At 35.5% G+C, this 18,404-nt stretch overlaps 1 protein-coding gene and 1 pseudogene across 1 annotated transcript in view; one reads left to right on the top strand and one right to left on the bottom strand.

Annotated features, from left to right (window-relative positions):
* KCND2 (potassium voltage-gated channel subfamily D member 2) overlaps window positions 1-18,404 on the top strand; it is a 474,380-nt gene that overhangs the window by 126,717 nt on the left and 329,259 nt on the right. The gene's annotated exons all lie outside the window — the stretch shown is intronic.
* LOC131762609 (COX assembly mitochondrial protein homolog pseudogene) lies at window positions 7,950-8,336 on the bottom strand (annotated as a pseudogene).

Below are 18,404 nucleotides of genomic sequence, written 5' to 3'. Positions count from 1 at the left end.
TTTGTTTGTTTGTTTGTTTTTGCGGTACGCGGGCCTCTCACTGCTGTGGCCTCTCCCATTGCGGAGCGCAGGCTCAGCGGCCATGGCTCACGGGCCCAGCCGCTCCGCGGCATGTGGGATCTTCCCGGACCGGGGCATGAACCTGTGTCCCCTGCATCGGCAGGCGGACTCTCAACCACTGAGCCGCCAGGGAAGCCCAGGAATGTTTAACATAGATTTATTTTTATATGGTTGTGCATAGAAACAAACCTCTCCTGCATTGTTGAAACCTTTATATGGAGCCCTTGGCATTTCTCAAGTTTCAGTTCAAGAAGTGGAGTCAAGAGAAATTCCTTTGGTCAGCTATTAAGGAGAGAGAGCTGGTTTGGACTTTTTAATCTCATTATAAATTCATGTTCATGGTCCTTATTGATTAAATGGATGGAAATTATTATTTCCTATTACAACCTTTAAGATTACATTAACTAATGAGGGAAAAATGAGCACATTAGCAATATCTCAAACCAAATGCTTTTTTTTTTTGATTGGAGTATAATTGATTTACAATGTTGTGTTAGTTTCAGGAGTACAGCAAAGTGAATCAGTGATACATATACATATATCCACTCTTTTTTAGATTCTTTTCCCATAGAAGCCATTACAGAGTATTTAGAGTTCCCTGTGCTATACAGTAGGTCCTTATTAGTTATCTATTTTATATATAGTAGTGTGTATATGTCAATCTCAGCCTCACAATTTATCCCTCTCCCCCAAACCAAATACTTGTTGTATTACTTTTCTTTGATTTGATTTCATAAATATAAGATGTTCCACTACCTACTAATGAAAATATAAAAATGCATGACACAGAGTTTAAAAAAATGACATATTCCTTGTTTATAGGGATACATTTTGTGATGATGATTCTGATCACAATGATGATAATTTCTATCACTTAATGGGAACTTACCACTTGCTAGTGGTATGGTTTATGTTATATGGTCGGCACTTGTATATTTTATCTAATTTAATCCTCACAGTAACCTCATGAGAAAGATACAGTTATTATTCCTGTTTTACAGATAACAAAAACTGAGTCTTTGAGAGCTTAGATAATTGAGCTAAGGTCACACAGTTCTTGCAAAGTAGAACTGGATGGGGTCCAATTTAATGTCTAAGCTACATAGTTCCCCTCTAAAGTTATATTAAAGTATTTTTATGTTTAAGATACAGTATTAAATAATGTAGTAAACAAAAGATAATTTAATTAAGATAATTTGAGTAATCAAAAGATAGTTTTGAGTTTTAGTCTTCTTCATTTTGTGTATCAATAAATATGTCTTTGTTCCTAATTTTTTACTTGTTCAGTAATAGATACATATGAAACTTATATGTCATTCATCATTCCCTGGATAATTCACATTTAAAATCTGTATAGATTAGAAGTGGATGATGTTGCCCTTTCTTCTCCATTCATTCAAATATCAAATATCAAAAATATCAAATATCAAAAAACTTGATTATTAAAATGTTTAGAATGTTTTGAAAGAGAATATCTCTTCAAAGTTAGACCTATTAATAGTTTCCAGATTTATTGTGTGAATATTATAAGTAATTTTGTCCTTATATCTAATTTTTCTCCAGGCTATTTTATGTAGAAAGATATTTATCACAACAAAGATGATGTTAATGATTTTGTAAATGATCTCCTTACTGGGGTGATTTTTTTGCTGTTCTAGAATTGCTCCACCAGAACTGTCATAAACACCATTCTTCCTCTTGTAATGTTTATGTTACAATTAGTTCACAGGCACAGAGCTGAGGTTGTCATTTAATGTAACTACTGTATATAGTATATTAAAATTGATGAATACAAATGTCATAGAATTCAGAGATATTTTATTAATCCTAAACTATTTTCAATCTGGCTTCCCTCTCCTATATGAATTTCAGTGGTAAGAATACATATTTAAAGCAAACATTATTTATCACATAAAATTCATATTTATTAACATACTATGTTGCTTTCATTTTTTTCCTCCAAACACTGTAATGGAGATGTTTAATACTCAGTATCAAAAATGAAAGTTAATAGGGTAAAGTTTGATAGCCTCAATTTCTTTTCTTTTGCTTTCTGAATTGTCCAAAATACACAGACCTTTTGATTTAATGGACTTTGAGTTCATTTCCAATCTAATGTAATTTACTATGTGACCTTGAAAAATATTTAATTTCTTTGAGCCTTAAGATAAATATATATAAAAAATAGGGGTAAGAGTACACAGCTATCAGACTTGGGAGAAATAAATCAGATACCAATATGTTAATTACCTAGCATAGTACCAGGCTCAGAGAGAGACTGTGAAGATTAGTTACTTTTACCTAATAAGCACTGAAAAATCATTCAAAATTCTTTAACTCTTAATCTTAGATACCTTCACAGAGAGAAATTTCTTAGTATCAAAGAAATACATTGACTTCTCACATCTCTTTAAGCAGGTGAAATGCACATGTGTACTGTTCAGAAGTTTTATGTGATGTTTGCAATGTTTGATGTACTTTCTTTCCTCTTTATCATATATCAATATAATCTTGCTAACGTATAGTTTGTTTAAACACCATATATCTTATGACGTTTGATTATGGAAATTTGTGAAGATTTAAGATTCAGAAATTTCAGGCCGATTACTTTGTTTTGGTGCTTAGGTTACTTAAAAAAATTTTCATGCGATGATTTCCTCAGCACCTCATTGAAACGTCTCCAGATAAAGCCATCAGGCAACATGGTGAATAGGCACATTCCTTTCTATTTTTAATGCTTGAAATGTATTCTTAGATATTTCTTGCAATTCTGTTGTGTTTAGTAATCCAAAGATATAAACTTCTCTAATCACCATAAATCTCAAATGATGAAAGTTTTGCAAGGAGAGCAACTTTTCACACTACTTAAAAAAACATATGACTTCATAAGGGAGAGATGTGTGATAAATTAATATAGGCAGATAATATATTCTACTTTAGGGCATAAATAATCATTCTAACTATGTGCTATAATTAATTTATAGGAGGAAAAATAACCAGGAATGGAAGGGACTTCTAGTGACTATCTGTTAGCTCTTCCTGCTGTCAAGTCACCACTTAAACCATCTAAATCAAATGAAATGTTCATATACGTCTTAAGATAAAAGTTGCTTTTACCTGCCTTTGGCTGAATGAGAAGAGAAGTAGTTTCTTTTAGCTTTATCTGCAAAGAAGCAGATTCTTCTTTGGCTACTTGATTGTCAGAAACATGCTGTTCTATGCCATTCAAATTAATGATGCTAAGTTTAGATTCCTTATTATTGAAACTCTCTTACTTATAACTCCTCTAACCTTTATATACTTGATGCTTAGCTATGCGGGAGTTTATTTCTGAAGATTTTCTAGTTTCACATATCAATGGAGGTGACATTATTTCTGCAAAGAATTTGGCTTTTTTTTTTTTTAATCTTCAATGTATGGTGAACTCTAAAAGATTATTCCACATTCTTTAGTTACAGTTTTACATTGTACATAGTAAACGTATTTGAGACAGTTTCCAGTAACTATTCTAATATTTAATTTCAAACTCAATATAAGTAAATGTTAAAAATGGCTCCAGTTCTTTGACTTCTTATTTAATTTTCAAGGTAGGAACGTTAACATTGGCTTGGAGTATTGAATAAGTAATTTTTCCAGTGACATAGAAATTGCATTTTTTTCCTTCCTAACCACAGTTACACAAAATTTTGTACTTTCCGTGTATGTAAATTGCCTATTTTACTTGGGGCTACCCTTTATGTTCACTTACAACTTCCAACAGAGCAAATCCCAGAAGTTCAGCCATACACTGAGGTAAATAGATTACCCAAATTAATAGCTGAACTTCCAAATATAGTCAGATTAATAGGTACAAGTCCATAGTCTGACCTGGCCACATGCCGGCAATTACTTGTTTAATTTGATCCATGTAGATAGCTAAGTTGGTCAATGTCAAACCCAATATTCACTCTTTGACCTAAATGTACATTCTGTGTTGGTCAAATTAATTATAAGATCAATTAGTTTTCCTCCTTATTGTTGAAGACATTGTGTGAGGCTGTGTGTAGAGCTTCGCAGAATCAACTTGTATGCCTCAGCTAATAGTTTTCTGATTTATATCCTCAGGGTCAAGAAGTGTTTTTTATGTTAAATGTCCATGACACTCTGCTGACTTAGCCTGGAACAACTCCAAATGATTTATTCTTTGGGATGGCTATAATAGTTATATTTTAACATTAATAATAAGACTTTATTATATTATTTATATTATTATATATTCAATAGAACATTAGTCACCTAACTTGAAATTATATTTTTCACTGAGTTTGTATTTTTAACTGGCTGCATTGATTATTATTTGTGAGTTCTCACTAACATCAGGAAACAGTGTGACTTCCAGGCAACTCAGTTAATTAGAAGGTAACTGTTCAGTATTCCTGAGTTTAATTTAGCTTTTGTGTGTGCATATGTGTATGTGTGTCTTAGTGTAACTAATAATTTCTGTATGTTTAACAAATATGAGCCATTAGTCATAGGGAGGTTCAATGGCAAGGGCAAGAACCTTTCAGGTTCATCTCTGACACACCACAGGATACCATGACCATATTATAAAACAGACCAGACATTAATGGGTTTTTGTTATTGCTGTTATTTTACCAAATGACCTGTCTTGCTAAATGACTTTACTGTTGTATTTTGTCAGTATTTAGCATGTCCCTCTAGGCTTTGGAAAGCCAAGCTATCCACATTTACTTATTTTGCATTTTCCTTAAGTTAATCTTTCTGAGTTGTTCCTGCGTTGCTTATCTGATTTTCTTTCTTAGTCTATCTACATGTTCCTAGGAATGAAGGTCCTGTATCTATGCACACATTTCGTTCTCCATAGAATAAATAATGAGGTGTTACCTTAACTCTTCACTTGGTTGAGAGAGATTATGTAGCAGCCAATATAAAAGTGCCTATTTTCACAGCTAAAATTAGCAAAATTCAAGTTAAATTTGGAGTCTTTTCATTAAGCTAGTTCACCACAGTATATCATTTTAGTAAGATTCAAAACATATCCACGAATATTAGTAAAGTACCTGGCATGTATGACTACATATTTTGAACAGATTCTCCACTTATCCAATCAGTAGTTGGTACTTCTTTCCCTTATTCCACTGTTACATATAAGGTCTTTCGACTACAACTACAATACAGAACAAAAAGTTAGAAATTCTAAAGGATGTGTTTCTTTTTCTTGTATCATTGTCCTGCCAAGTCATGGACTTTAAAGCTGTCAATTGTAGTACTGTAAATAGTTTCTACATTTGCTAAGTTTAACAGTGTTCCTCATTTTCTTTAAATTTTGCTATTTAACAACTAAATCATAATTTCGGTTAATTTATTTACTTGGTGACTGAGGCCAAAATCTAATGAAAAGCAATGGAATGAACATATTCGGGTTATAGTTTTAGCATTTCTGTTAGATGGATTTACTTAAATAATCATAATGTCCTGTTAATTTGTATGTGTAATGGTTTCAAATAAGTATAAAGTGCTCTGTAGCTATTGTTTCTTTTTTTTGTTTGTTGTTCAACTCGATATGAACAAACTAAGGTGGTTTATAGAAAAATAGAAACGGAAAAAAGACATACAGATTCAATCATTTAAAAACTGCTTTGAAGTTGGAGAAATGTCATTGAGGATAAAATAATAACTGATTTCCATACTAGAGGCAGCTGTATCATTATAAACTGAGTTTGAAAACTTTTGTTTACAAAGGGAAAATTTATTGGCAGTAAAAGACACATGCAGAGAATATCTTAATAGCATGTTCAAGTAATCATGACAATTGATATGACACCCAGAGTCCTCAGTATATTCCAAACAGGCAAAGAAAAATAAACATTATTACCTAAGTATTTAACTGATGTTCATAGTGATTATCATGGTGGTTTTGGTCAGTTCATCTTTATTGCTGTTGGTCATCTTTCTTAAATTTCTGATTGTTTTACTTCTCTACTAAAATCACCAACCAACCAGCCAAGCAGCCAGGCAACGAGCCTACCTCCCTTCCACCTATCTACCTACTGCATAAGCAAACAACAAATAAAAACATTCTGTGGTAAACAAACTAACAAATGAAAGCATTCTCTAGCTCTTTATTATATAGGATGAAATGAAAATCCATTAGTGTGTGTTTTGTTCACTTTTGCCCATTTTTCTTTTCCAGATTTATCTCCTGTAGTTCTTAGGGTCAATGGAAAACCAGACACAGAGGACACTTCACTTTTCCCACCCAAAACTTCCTTTGAACCCCCAGTGTGCCTCTGCTCTTTGCTGCTTCTTTTGAGACACTGGTTTTCTTCTCCGTCAAGTCAGCCTAATTCAAACTTTAAAGTCCAATTCATCTCAATTTTCTAACCGTTTCCCCTCCTACCTCCATAAATTTCCATAGTACCTTGTAAATACATATGGTTATTTTCTTAGGCACTGCTTAGTAGCTAGAACTTGGGATTCATGAGGGTAGTAAAACATTTTGGTCATTACGAATTTAGCACAGTGTTGACACCTATTAGACTCTCATCCATAGGTTACTAAAGGAAAAGAATGAAGGAAGGAATAAAGTGGTATAATTGTATTTTTACTAATAATTTAAAGTTCCCTGGGGGCTCTCATAAAAATTAGCATTTATCATACATCTGTAATCATTTTATGGCATGTGGGGCATGTTTTTATTAAAGTTTCATACACACACAAACACATGATTCTACAGCTAGTGCTTGGGAAAATAATAAATTTGTTTTCCAGTGTTGTTTTCTCTTAAATGTCTTCCTAGACTCCACAATGTATATTTTACTCAAGTGTCTTTCATCCTAGTATCTATACTGTTTTGTAACTCATTGTTAACTTAACAATGTGTAATTAACATTTCCCCATATGATTAAATATTCTTCTGTATTATCATGTTAGTTAGAAATTTCAGATATCTCAAGGTTTTATTTATCTGTTTAAGAATATTGCTGTACTAAACAAGATTAGAGTTAAATGATTAAATACAATTATTTATGGTGAACAACCTTCTAAAAACTGAATCACTGCTTCCAAGAGCTTGAACAGTTTATATATATATATGTATTTCTCTTTTGCCTGCCAGATATATTATAAGTAATTACATGTCAACCAGCTGGTTGTAAAATTGGCCATTTTCTGACTGCGTAGCAGCAGTACTGGGATAAATGTGTGTGTGTGTGTGTGTGTGTGTGTGTGTGTGTGTGTGTGTGTGCAGTTTCCTTTAACAACAAAATAATGACATTGTTCTAGTAGAAGTGATAATTGAAAGTAACACTAATAAATTTTGTAAAAGCAAACTAGATAAAAATGTACATTGAGAACTATCCTGGATATAATATGAAGCTTCTATTCAATGATTATTCATTCATTCATCTTTCATTCACTTTTGTATATAAAAAATTATTTACTGAACACACACTATATTCCAGGCACTGTGCTGGATAACTGGGATACAAAGATCAATGGGCCGTGACCTTAGCCTTACATCTCTGCAAAGTATACTTACATAAAATAGATCCATTACTGTAAAACATGGCTGCAAGAGATACCTGAACAAAGTGTCCCGTGAGTGAGTGAGTGAGTGGGTGGGTGTGGAAGCTGGTAGAAGCTTCACAGAGAAGCTACTTGAACTAGCTCTAATAGTATAAGTAGGAGTTTATTGAAAAGTAAAGGAAAAAATAAGAAAAGTAAACATAAACAAATGTATATTGTTCAAATAATGAATAGGTATTTGTTTGGTTGATTTTTATTTTTTAATTTTTTTCTAAGTTAAAAAAAATCTTTATTTCAGATAAAATTATTTCCATTATTAAGGATAAAGCAAACTTTATCCTTGAGTCCAAACTTCCTTGAGTCCATCATTTCAGGTGACTGTGATTTCCATGAACATTGGTGTTCCTGAGTATCATTTGAATATTTGCCTACATGCTTGTGGGAAGCTTCCTCAGCCTTTTCTTGGTAGGAATTCCAGTTTTTCTGAATTCTTCCCTTTCCTTCAGGTATTCCATTTTGCATTCTTCATGAAAGGCTGGATCATTATAGTAAGCAGTTAGACATTCTTTCAATGCAGAATTTTCTTTCTGGCATTTTACTACCACAAGGATTCCAGAGTCCTTGCAACATTTAGTGAAATCTTGAACTGGTTCAGAACATCTCTCTCGGGCCTTTTCTCTCATTATTTTAGGAATCAAAACATTTTTTTCGACTCGTCTGAGATGCGGCTCTGTGGGGTCGAGTGCCATGTCCGCGCCTGGGAGATGGCAGCGGCCCACACAGGTCTGGTTGGTTTTTAAATGAAAGAGAAATATGATTTGGGACCACATTGTGGAATACTGAGTGGCCCATACCTTGATAAGTTCCATAATTAGTGTAAAAAGCAAGCGAAATAGGTTTTTTTACTTTGATACATTTCTATATTGTAGTATGATTGCCACTGAGGCAATATTTATCACATTACATTATTATAGTACAGTATTATTGACTATGTTTCTTGTACTGTGCATTAGATCCCTATGGCTTATTATTTACTGCTAGTTACAAGTTTGTACCCTTAAACACCATCAGTCTAATTCCCCCACCCATCCCCTGGTAACCATCATTTTACTCTTTTGTACAGATAAGACTTTTTTAGATTCTACATATAAGTGATATTGTACAGTATTTGTCTTTCTCTGTCTGACTTACTTTGTCTAGCACAATGTGCTCAAGGTCCATCCTTGCCATAAATGGCAGGATATCTTCCTTTCTCATGGCTGAATAGTATTCAATTGTGTATATATGTACCACATCTTTTTTAGCCATTTATCCATTGCTGGGCATTTGGGTTATTTCCATATCTTGGCTGTTGTGAATAATGCTGCAATAAATATGGGTGTGCATATATCTCGTCAAAATCCTGTTTTCATTTCCTTTGGATTTTTACCCAGAAATGGAATTGCTGGATCATATGGTAGATATATTTTTAATATTTGAGGAACCTCCATATAGTTTTTCCTAGTGGTTGGACTAATTTACATTCCTACCAATAGTGTATAAGGGTTCTCTTTTCACCACATCCTCACCAGCATCTGTTTGTCTTTTTGATAATAGCCGTCCTAATAGGTGTGAGGTGATATCTCACTCTAGTTTTAATTTGCATTTCCATGATGTTTAGTGATGTTGAGCACTGTTTTCATGTACCTGTTGGCCATTTCGATGTTCTCGTCTGCCCATGTTAATATCAGATTTTGTTTGGGTTTTTTGTTATTCATATATGTTAATTCTTTATATATTTTGGATATTAACCCCTTATTCAAAATATGGTTTGCAAAATTTTTCCCATTCTATAGGCTGCTGTTTCATTTTGTTGACTTTCTTTTTTTTTTGCCATGTAGAAGCTTTTGAATTTGATGTTGTCCCATTTGTTGATTTTTTACTTTTGTTATTTATGCTAGCAAAAGAGGTTTTTAAATAAGAGAGTGACGAACTGTTCATATAATAAAAATACCATAAAGCAATGTAGAGAATAGACCAGAGTGGAGGAGAAACTTGTAGTAAGAAAATAATGAGGAAACTGTTAGAATAGGCCACTTGATAGAGGCCAAGTCTTAGCAGTGGTGACAATGGAGAGAAGCTAGATTATCGTACCTACTGGGTGTGTTGGTTGAACAGAAGGGAATAAGTAAAGATCTGAGTTTGCAAAGAAACCTTATTACAGAATAAGCTCCTTTACCATTTTACTACCTGTGGTCTAGAGTACCATCCTCTCCTGGGATCCCAATCCTGAGGTACAGGGATCCCAGAGACATGAGAGGGCCAGTGAATGCACCGAATTTATGGGCAACAATTTGGAGACATGAAGATCCATAGTCTTCATCAGATTCTCATCTCAGATTCAAGGGGAAAACTTTTAAAAATTGTAAGTCGATGTGTTTAACAGGTACTTTTCTAGGGAGAGACTCCATGCTTTTCATCAGTTCCTTTTAGTAGATTATAACACCAAATAGCTGAAGACCACTGATCTATCTGAATACCCTTTTATTTTTTCACAGATTTTCTTTGTATTTAGGTCCAGTTGTTAGGACAGGGTTGCAGGGCAGTGTGGCATAAAATACATGGGTTTAAGTCAGAGATACCTGGGTTGGCATCCAGGCTCTTCAATAATGCTGCGTGACCTAGGCAGAATTGCTTAAACTCTAATAACTACAATTTCTTCATTTGTAAAATGAAGAGAGTAACATCTAGTTCAAAATGGGGCTGTTCATAAGAACTTTTTAGCCCAGAACTTAGTTGAGTGGCTGGTCAATAGAAGGCATTCAATAAGTGATAGCAATAATGAACACCGTTGTTATTATCCTTACATTTATTAGATAGCCATGCTGAGGTTCATCTCAGTTCTCTCCCGTCTATGAAGCCTTCATTTATCACCCCATCTAAAGTCATTCTCACCCTTTTCTGAGCTCTTTGCTTGTACTTCCTCTTGAGATCTACCTTACGTTTACTGAGATTATAGTGTATATGTCTTCATCTCGTCCAATTTACTAGATATTAGGGCTTTATTCATTTTGTATTCCCTTTAGTGGTGGCTATCATACATTCTACACAGGTGAGGCACAAAATTTAAATACTTTGTATACAACACAATATTTAATATTTTCATAGTATATTTGGTTCAGTGGCAACTATCAGAGCACTTGTCACACCATATTGTCTCCCTGACAACACAGTGGATTCTGTGGGCAGAGTCTGTGGCGTATTCATGGTGCTTACGTTGCATTAGAGAAAGAAAAGTTTGATCATGGGCTTCTTCCACTTGAAAAAACTTGGTTTTTACTTTTACTCTTAAAAAATAAATATTGTATGTCCTGTCACTTATGTGATATGATATAAAACCTTAAATCTTTATATAGTGTTGGAAGTATTGTATTAAAATGTCCCATATTTTCTAAAACCTCATGTAACTCAAACATCTGGAAAAACCTAGTAACAAGTAATGTATAGATAGTTCAGATTTGGTTTTTATACTGTCATTCTTCCCATAATAATTTCTGTATGCATTTTTCCGGTAAGTAATTTATCCCAAACTAATTATGTAAATTAAAATTTCAGGAAAGCTATGAAACACTTAACAACTCAGTTATATTATCTCAAAACATTATAATCACCTCACTGAGTAGCAGCAAAAATAGAGGTCAAAGCATTTTGGTTGTCTTAATGTGGCTCTTCTGTTTTGATATTTTTAAAGTTACAACTGAACACAATTTTCTATATCAACAATGATGCCATTTTATTTTTTTTTTTTATTTTTTATTTTTTTTGCGGTATGCGGGCCTCTCACTGTTGTGGCCTCTACCTTTGCAGAGCACAGGCTCCGGACGCGCAGGCTCAGCGGCCATGGCTCACGGGCCCAGCCGCTCCGCGGCATGTGGGATCTTCCCGGACCGGGGCACGAACCTGCGTCCCCTACATCGGCAGGCAGACTCTCAACCACTGCGCCACCAGGGAAGCCCGATGCCATTTAAAAATATCTAAATGCAAAAGCGCTGTACAATAAGGAGAAACACTGTGGTCTCATTGGAAAAATTTTAAAGAAGCATTTTGTGATTTTTTTAAAGTGTATAAAGTAGACAGAAAACAACTGGCACCCCATTAAAGCAAACTCATGTGATCATAGTGCACAGCTGTCAGACAACCACGTTCCAAAACATCTAAACCTTCCACATGCCTAGATGGCCCTGTGCTTATTTATCACAACACCAATCATGCTCTATTTCCATCATCTATTGACTTGTCTGTCTTCCATACTGGAAGGCATTACTTTCTTTTCAAACCATCTTTACACTCCCAGAGCCTATCTAGTACCTGGCACATGGAAGGCAATAAATTGTTGTTTATGGAATCGATTAACGAAGTAAATATCTAATTAATTAAATGACCTCTGTGTTTTCTAACAATTTTCAAACTTTAATGTGCAGAAAAATTACCTGCAAATTTAGTTTTAAAATGTAAATAGATAACTTCTGCACACATGGATTCTAATTCCATAGGTTAGGCAGCCTGAGAACATGCATCTTAACAAGGCCACCAGTGTTTCTGCTTCAAGAGCAAAGATCACTCTTTAAAAAAATTGATAGAATATCATTCATGTGAGTAAGAACTCTTCTTGATTTAGGTAAACTTCCACAAAATCATTGGGCTGTTGTTCACTGATTCTGAACTGAGAGGGTCAGAGTGAGTGAGGACTGAACAGTTGAAGAAAAGTCCTGAGGGGCTCATGGGGCACACTGGTGAAAGGCTTTGCTCAAACTTTGCCTGATTCTGTGTCTGTGTGATGTGTGAGGTTTGCATGAGTAGAAGGTAAAGCTAAAGACAAACTTGACAATGTGGGCAGACTGCAGGACAGCCTAAGGATCCAGATAAAGTCTAGTCTTCCAGTTGGGCTGCATTGGGGTCACTAGCCAAGAAATAAGCAGGGAGAAAAAATCTAGGCCAGGTAACAGAAGAGCATCTCAAGATACAGATCATGCAAGCATACTGACACCAGAAAACTCTGAGTGTGACTTCAGATACCTGGACAAACCCATCCTTCCTCAGTTCCTATTTTAAGTTTCTCAATGTTAGTTGATGGGAGCTAGCAAAGTATCTGCTGCTCCCAGAGTTGGATATGCTTCTTAGGTATTGGTCATAGTGGAAGGTTAGATCGTCTAAAATGTTTATACTTTCAGATTCCCCAGAATCTTTGAAAAATATTGGTCAAATTCTTGGACTCTAAGCCAGATCTAATAAATCAGTATCTCCGGGGAGCACACGATGGGAATTGATTTATGAGCATTCTTTAGGTGGTTCAGATGATTGGCCTGGTGTGGGAGCCATGACTTTAGAAAGCCTTCATAGATGTTTCATTAATGAAAAGTTTTTATTGTATTTATTAGGAGTCATATCTTTCTGTCCCCCATCTTTAGCTCCACACGTTTCTGCCTCTTGCACACAACTCCTCTCCCCATGTCTCTTAGTAGCCTCCTGTCCAAAATTACTTTGTCGTAGACTTGCTTTTTTAGGTATTCTAACCCTCTAAACTTAATAGTAATTTCCTCTATTCCTTTTCCATCAGTTTTCAGTCTAAAGACTTATTTTTCTCTCCTTTTATTTCCTCTGCACAATTTATATCCTAAAGCACATTCAAATTGCATGTCATAATGTCATACACCCTCTCCCCACCCACTTTTTCATGCATACCCACATAGGTAGCACGTTTGCTGGCTTACATTTCTAAAAACAATCAGGGGCCAATGACTCTCTGTGAACAAGTGAGCAAGGTCATTATTAATCTTAAAATGTCAGAATAAAGTTCTAAAATGGAGAAATTGCTTAGAAAAATGGAAGATGAGTTCACAATTGAGCAGGACGCCTAAGACATTTTACATTCCGACTTGTTTTAACAAGATTCTACTGCTTTGTAATTCATTTACAGAATGGTTATAGCTTCCCATTGGCTCAGTGCTCCCGTTTATTCAGCGACTGTAAATAATAGCCATGAGCAAAGCTTTTGAAATCTTCAGATGAAAGGAACTAAATTAAGGGAGCTTTCCCTGTTCATCCCTTTCCCACAAAATGGATGCTGACTAGAACACAGAAAGCAAGGTACACAGAAAGCAAGGAACAGTGTAGTAATCTTACAGCCTAGTATAGTCCAGCTTTTGAGAAGCATGAATGCTTCTTTTCTATGTACTGAAAGGTTTTTTTAATAAATATTTTTTTCTCAATTGGAACATGGTATTTTGTCTTAAGCTGTGAGAGAGATTAGAAAAGGCAGTATCAAATCAGTTACATTATGTAGATTAATGGCACAGTAGTTTCTTCCTTCAGTTATTGCAAGCTGGTTGCTATTTTAAGGTTAGTATTATCACATTCTACTGTACCTGAGAGTGAAATTTTTCATTACCATCCAAAGATGCTTCATTTTGTTGCTTAGCAGGGGAAACTTTGATAAATAAATTCCAGCATTTTTTTATGTTCCCATGGACTTAAAATGTACCTGCAATTTTTAAAATTTTATACAGATTATCCTTTTATATTGTTTACTTACACAATCTACATATTTTAAATTATTAGATGATTGAGCTAGCAGCAGATGAGGTTATAATTTTAATGAAGTGCTAAACCTTCCCATGATATTACAGTTGAGTTAGGGAACCAGTCAGTACTCGCTACTCTGGGCCAATGGTGTTTAATTAGATCAGTGTGATAAATAAAATTGGGAAGCATTACTTGAAATATAGAATATACTTAACTTAGATAACAATGGATTGGCAATTTAAAAATTTATATTAGAGCTCTTTGTCATTTAATCACTTTACTATATCTGATAATGTCAGTATTCAGTACTGCAGAATGCAGTCAGCAAAAACAATGTTGCCCTCTAAGATCAAGTTACTGCTGGGCATTGTATGGGATGTAAGAAATACAGACATGTTCTCAGCCTTCCAGGACCTCAAAATGCACGTGAGGGACAGATAGATAGATAGGTAAGTAGATAGATGGAGAGATAGAGAGATAGAATAGATAGATAGATAAAAGGATAGGTAAGATATATGGCATTTGTTTTCAGTAACACACATCTCACACTCCTTATTTTTCATGCAACTCAGCTGACAATTACCTATACCATATAACCTCTCCTATTCTGTAGCTTTAAATAGTTATTTAAATTCATGAACTTTTTGTACCTTACAAAAGATACATTTGCTTGGTTTTGTTTTCTAGAATAACTTAGGTATTGGGATAAAGGAAACCCCTATTAAGTGCTAAAGTGTTTATTGCAGTCCTCATTATCATTTTGTTATTATAGGATGTAAGCATTTTTATTAAATTTTTTAATTAATTTATTTTTTTTTAAGATGTAAGCTTTTTTTTTTTTTTTTTTTTTTTTTTTTGTGGTACGCGGGCCTCTCACTGTTGTGGCTTCTCCCGTTGCGGAGCACAGGCTCCAGATGTGCATTCTCAGTGGCCATGGCTCACGGGCCCAGCCGCTCCACGGCATGTGGGATCTTCCCGGACCGGGGCACGAACCCGTGTCCCCTGCATCGGCAGACGGACTCTCAACCACTGCGCCACCAGGGAAGCCCCTAAGATGTAAGCATTTTTAAATGCACTGTTCATTTCCTTGATGTCTTAAAAAGAAAAAATCGAGTATTTTTTTTTTTTTCTATTTAGAGGCATCATTATGTTCATCAGGGTTTGTGATAATTTAAAGGGAAGTTGTCACTATAGAATGGATGTGATGGAAATCTCTTGGTTTCCTAGAAAAATGCATTATTGATCTACCTTTATGTCATTTTAATTTTTTCTCCTAAAAATGTGTGAGGCAGTTAGGTGATTTCCTGCACCCCTTCTACTAAATTAATAAGTGAATCAAAGGCTAAAGCATACTTCTTGCAAGGGGTAGTTTCATTCTGTAGAAAACTATCAACTCTATTATTAATATCCATGATCCTGAGTTTGTCAGTATCTTTGAAATGTCATCTCAGAGTTCCTCATCACCAATGTGAAGGATCATGTACAAGACTGCAGTATTCACCCTGTCCTCTATAGCACTTGCTTTGATTTTACTCCCCATGTAGGAAGGAGGAGTATTTTTAACTTCTGTAGTTTTTTAAAGAGAATTACATTTTTAGGGGTGGAGAGCTGGAGTGTGGGCAGGATTTTTGTGACATATCAAAAGGTTAATAAAATTAGAAATCCCATGCTTAGTGTTATGGCAATAATAAAATTAATAACTATTTGATAATGTCATGTTATCCTGAGAATCCTTCATTCCTAAATTACATTTGTTTTGTGAACGTTCCAAAAGTTAGACTGTTTTAAGAAATGAGTTTTCTACAAGATCAAGAAATTCTTTTAAAGCCTCAAGGTTTTGCTTACTATCTTTTTTTAAATGTCTGATGTAATTATTCTATTTCAAATGCCAAAGCTTGATTCTGTGACTAATACAGCTTAGTAAGCTGTATCTACTTATTTGTAAAATGCTTTTCTAAGTGAATGTGGTAGCAATAGTAATGGTCTCCCACAAAGTTGCCTACAGTCTAATCCTCAGAATCTATCAAAACGTTATGTTACGTGGCAAAGGGCTGACCTTAAGATAAGTAGATTATCTGTATTGTCCTGTTGGACCAAGGGTCCCTACAGAGGAAAGAGTGAGGCAGAGAGTAAGAACCAGAGGGATGTCATCCTGAGAAGGGCTCAGACCATCGCTGGTTTTGATGCTAGAAGCAGGACGTGGCCCAAGGAATAGGGGAAGCCTGTAGAACCTGGAAAGTGAAAGAAAATGGTTTCTCTTCCAGAGCCCCAGCAAGGAAAGTAGCCCAGTGAGACCCATTTCAGATTTCTGACCTCCAAAAGTGTAAGATGATAAATTTGTTAAGCCACTAGGGTTTGGTAATTTGTTACAGCGGCAATAGGAAACTAAAACAGTGAGTATTGGAGTCAAAGGTAGGAGCATTCTTATGCTGTTTCCTGGAGAGTCAGTCAAACAAAATTGCTGAGTTCCCATATTTTGGTGATTGTGTGTAAGGGTACTTCTCTGAAATTTTGCATCATTCAGAATCTTTGTACAGCACAAATAGATACACATCCCTAGGCCTAATGCAGAGCCAGGGTAGATGAAATACCTCTGCACTGACACATCAACATTTTCCTGTATTTCTTTTTAAAAGTAAAATTATAGAATCATCTTCATATTTCAGTTTATATTGACTTTTCAAGTTATTAGATATCAAATTAGAAGTCTTATAAATGTTTTCTCTTTCTGTAATATTCTTGTTATAGTATGGTGCTCCTAGCTTAGTATTTCTGCTATGGCATGCAATGAAATAGGCCACTGTGCCAATTCTGTGTTTTGGCTTAGTGTGTCAGGATGCAATTGCTTTAAGCCTTCGAGAACCCAGTACTGACAAGCCTCTGAGGCGACTGAGGTACAGTTAGGTTGGGTCCTATATCTGTAGGCTAGCCATAGGCTGAGAAAAATAATATATAAAAATAACTGCAGGGCTTCCCTGGTGGCGCAGTGGTTGAGAATCTGCCTGCTAATGCAGGGGACACAGGTTCGAGCCCTGGTCTGGGAAGATCCCACATGCCGTGGGGCAACTGGGCCCGTGAGCCACAACTACTGAGCCTGCACGTCCGGAGCCTGCGCTCCGCAACAAGAGAGGCCACGATAGTGTGAGGCCCGCGCACCGTGATGAAGAGTGGCCCCCGCTTGCCACAACTAGAGAAAGCCCTCGCACAGAAATAAAGACGCAACATAGCAAAAATAAATAAATTAACTAATAAACTCCTACCCCCAACATCTTCTTAAAAAATAATAATAATAACTGCAACTGTATAGCACAGGGAACTCTACTCACTGCTCTGTGGTGACCTAAATGGGAAGGAAATCCAAAAAAGGAGGGATATATGTATACGTATAGCTGATTCACTTTGCTGTACAGTATAAACTAACACAATATTGTAAAGCAACTATACTCCAATAAAAATATTTTTTAAATGACTAGAAAAATATTTTTTTAATAAAAATAAAAACAACACACAAAATAACTGCAGGGACTAAATGTGCCAGTTGGGAGTGGACCTTGACTCAATCAAGGATAAGCTCCTCTCCCCACAACCCTTATTCAATATCTGAAACTGATTTAACTCCACAGTTGAGAACCAGGAGGACTCTGAACCTGGAATTTGGAGATTCACTCTGAAGTATTGAAATATTCCACTTGTTTTTATTTATTGGTTAAGTAGGGTTTCTCAGCCTCGGCGCTATTGATGTCTGGATCAGATAATCCTTTATTGTGGAGGGCCATCCTGGGAAATGCAGGATGCTGAGAAGTATCCATGGCCTCTGCCCACTGGATGTCACTAATAAACCCCTACTCTGGTTGTAACAGCCAACAAGGTCACCAGATGTTGCCAAATATCCCCAAAGGGGCAAAATCGCCTCTGGTCGAGAACCACGGAGTTTCTGTACTCGAGCGCTTAACCTTTTTTCTGCAACCAGACTCCATTTTATAACCCACTTTTAGCAGATGAGCTCTGTTGTAACAGCACCTTTCAAGGTATCTATATTTATAGCCACAAATGGAACAGCCCCAAATTTAAATACTGTATTCTCCCTAGATCTCAGTCACCACGAGCAGTCATATTCTCAGCTATGACATTGCACAATATCCTTCCTCCCTCCTCTTTTACCATGAACTGTCTATCTGTAAAACCTCTCTGATAAAATATTCTACCCTAATAGATTTTGTCCATTGACTTCTGGAGGCATCTTCCCTGATGGACCC

Source organism: Kogia breviceps, chromosome 9, assembly GCF_026419965.1.
Source record: "Kogia breviceps isolate mKogBre1 chromosome 9, mKogBre1 haplotype 1, whole genome shotgun sequence".
Taxonomy (NCBI): Eukaryota; Metazoa; Chordata; class Mammalia; order Artiodactyla; family Physeteridae; genus Kogia; species Kogia breviceps.
This window is presented reverse-complemented; position numbering and strand designations above follow the sequence as displayed.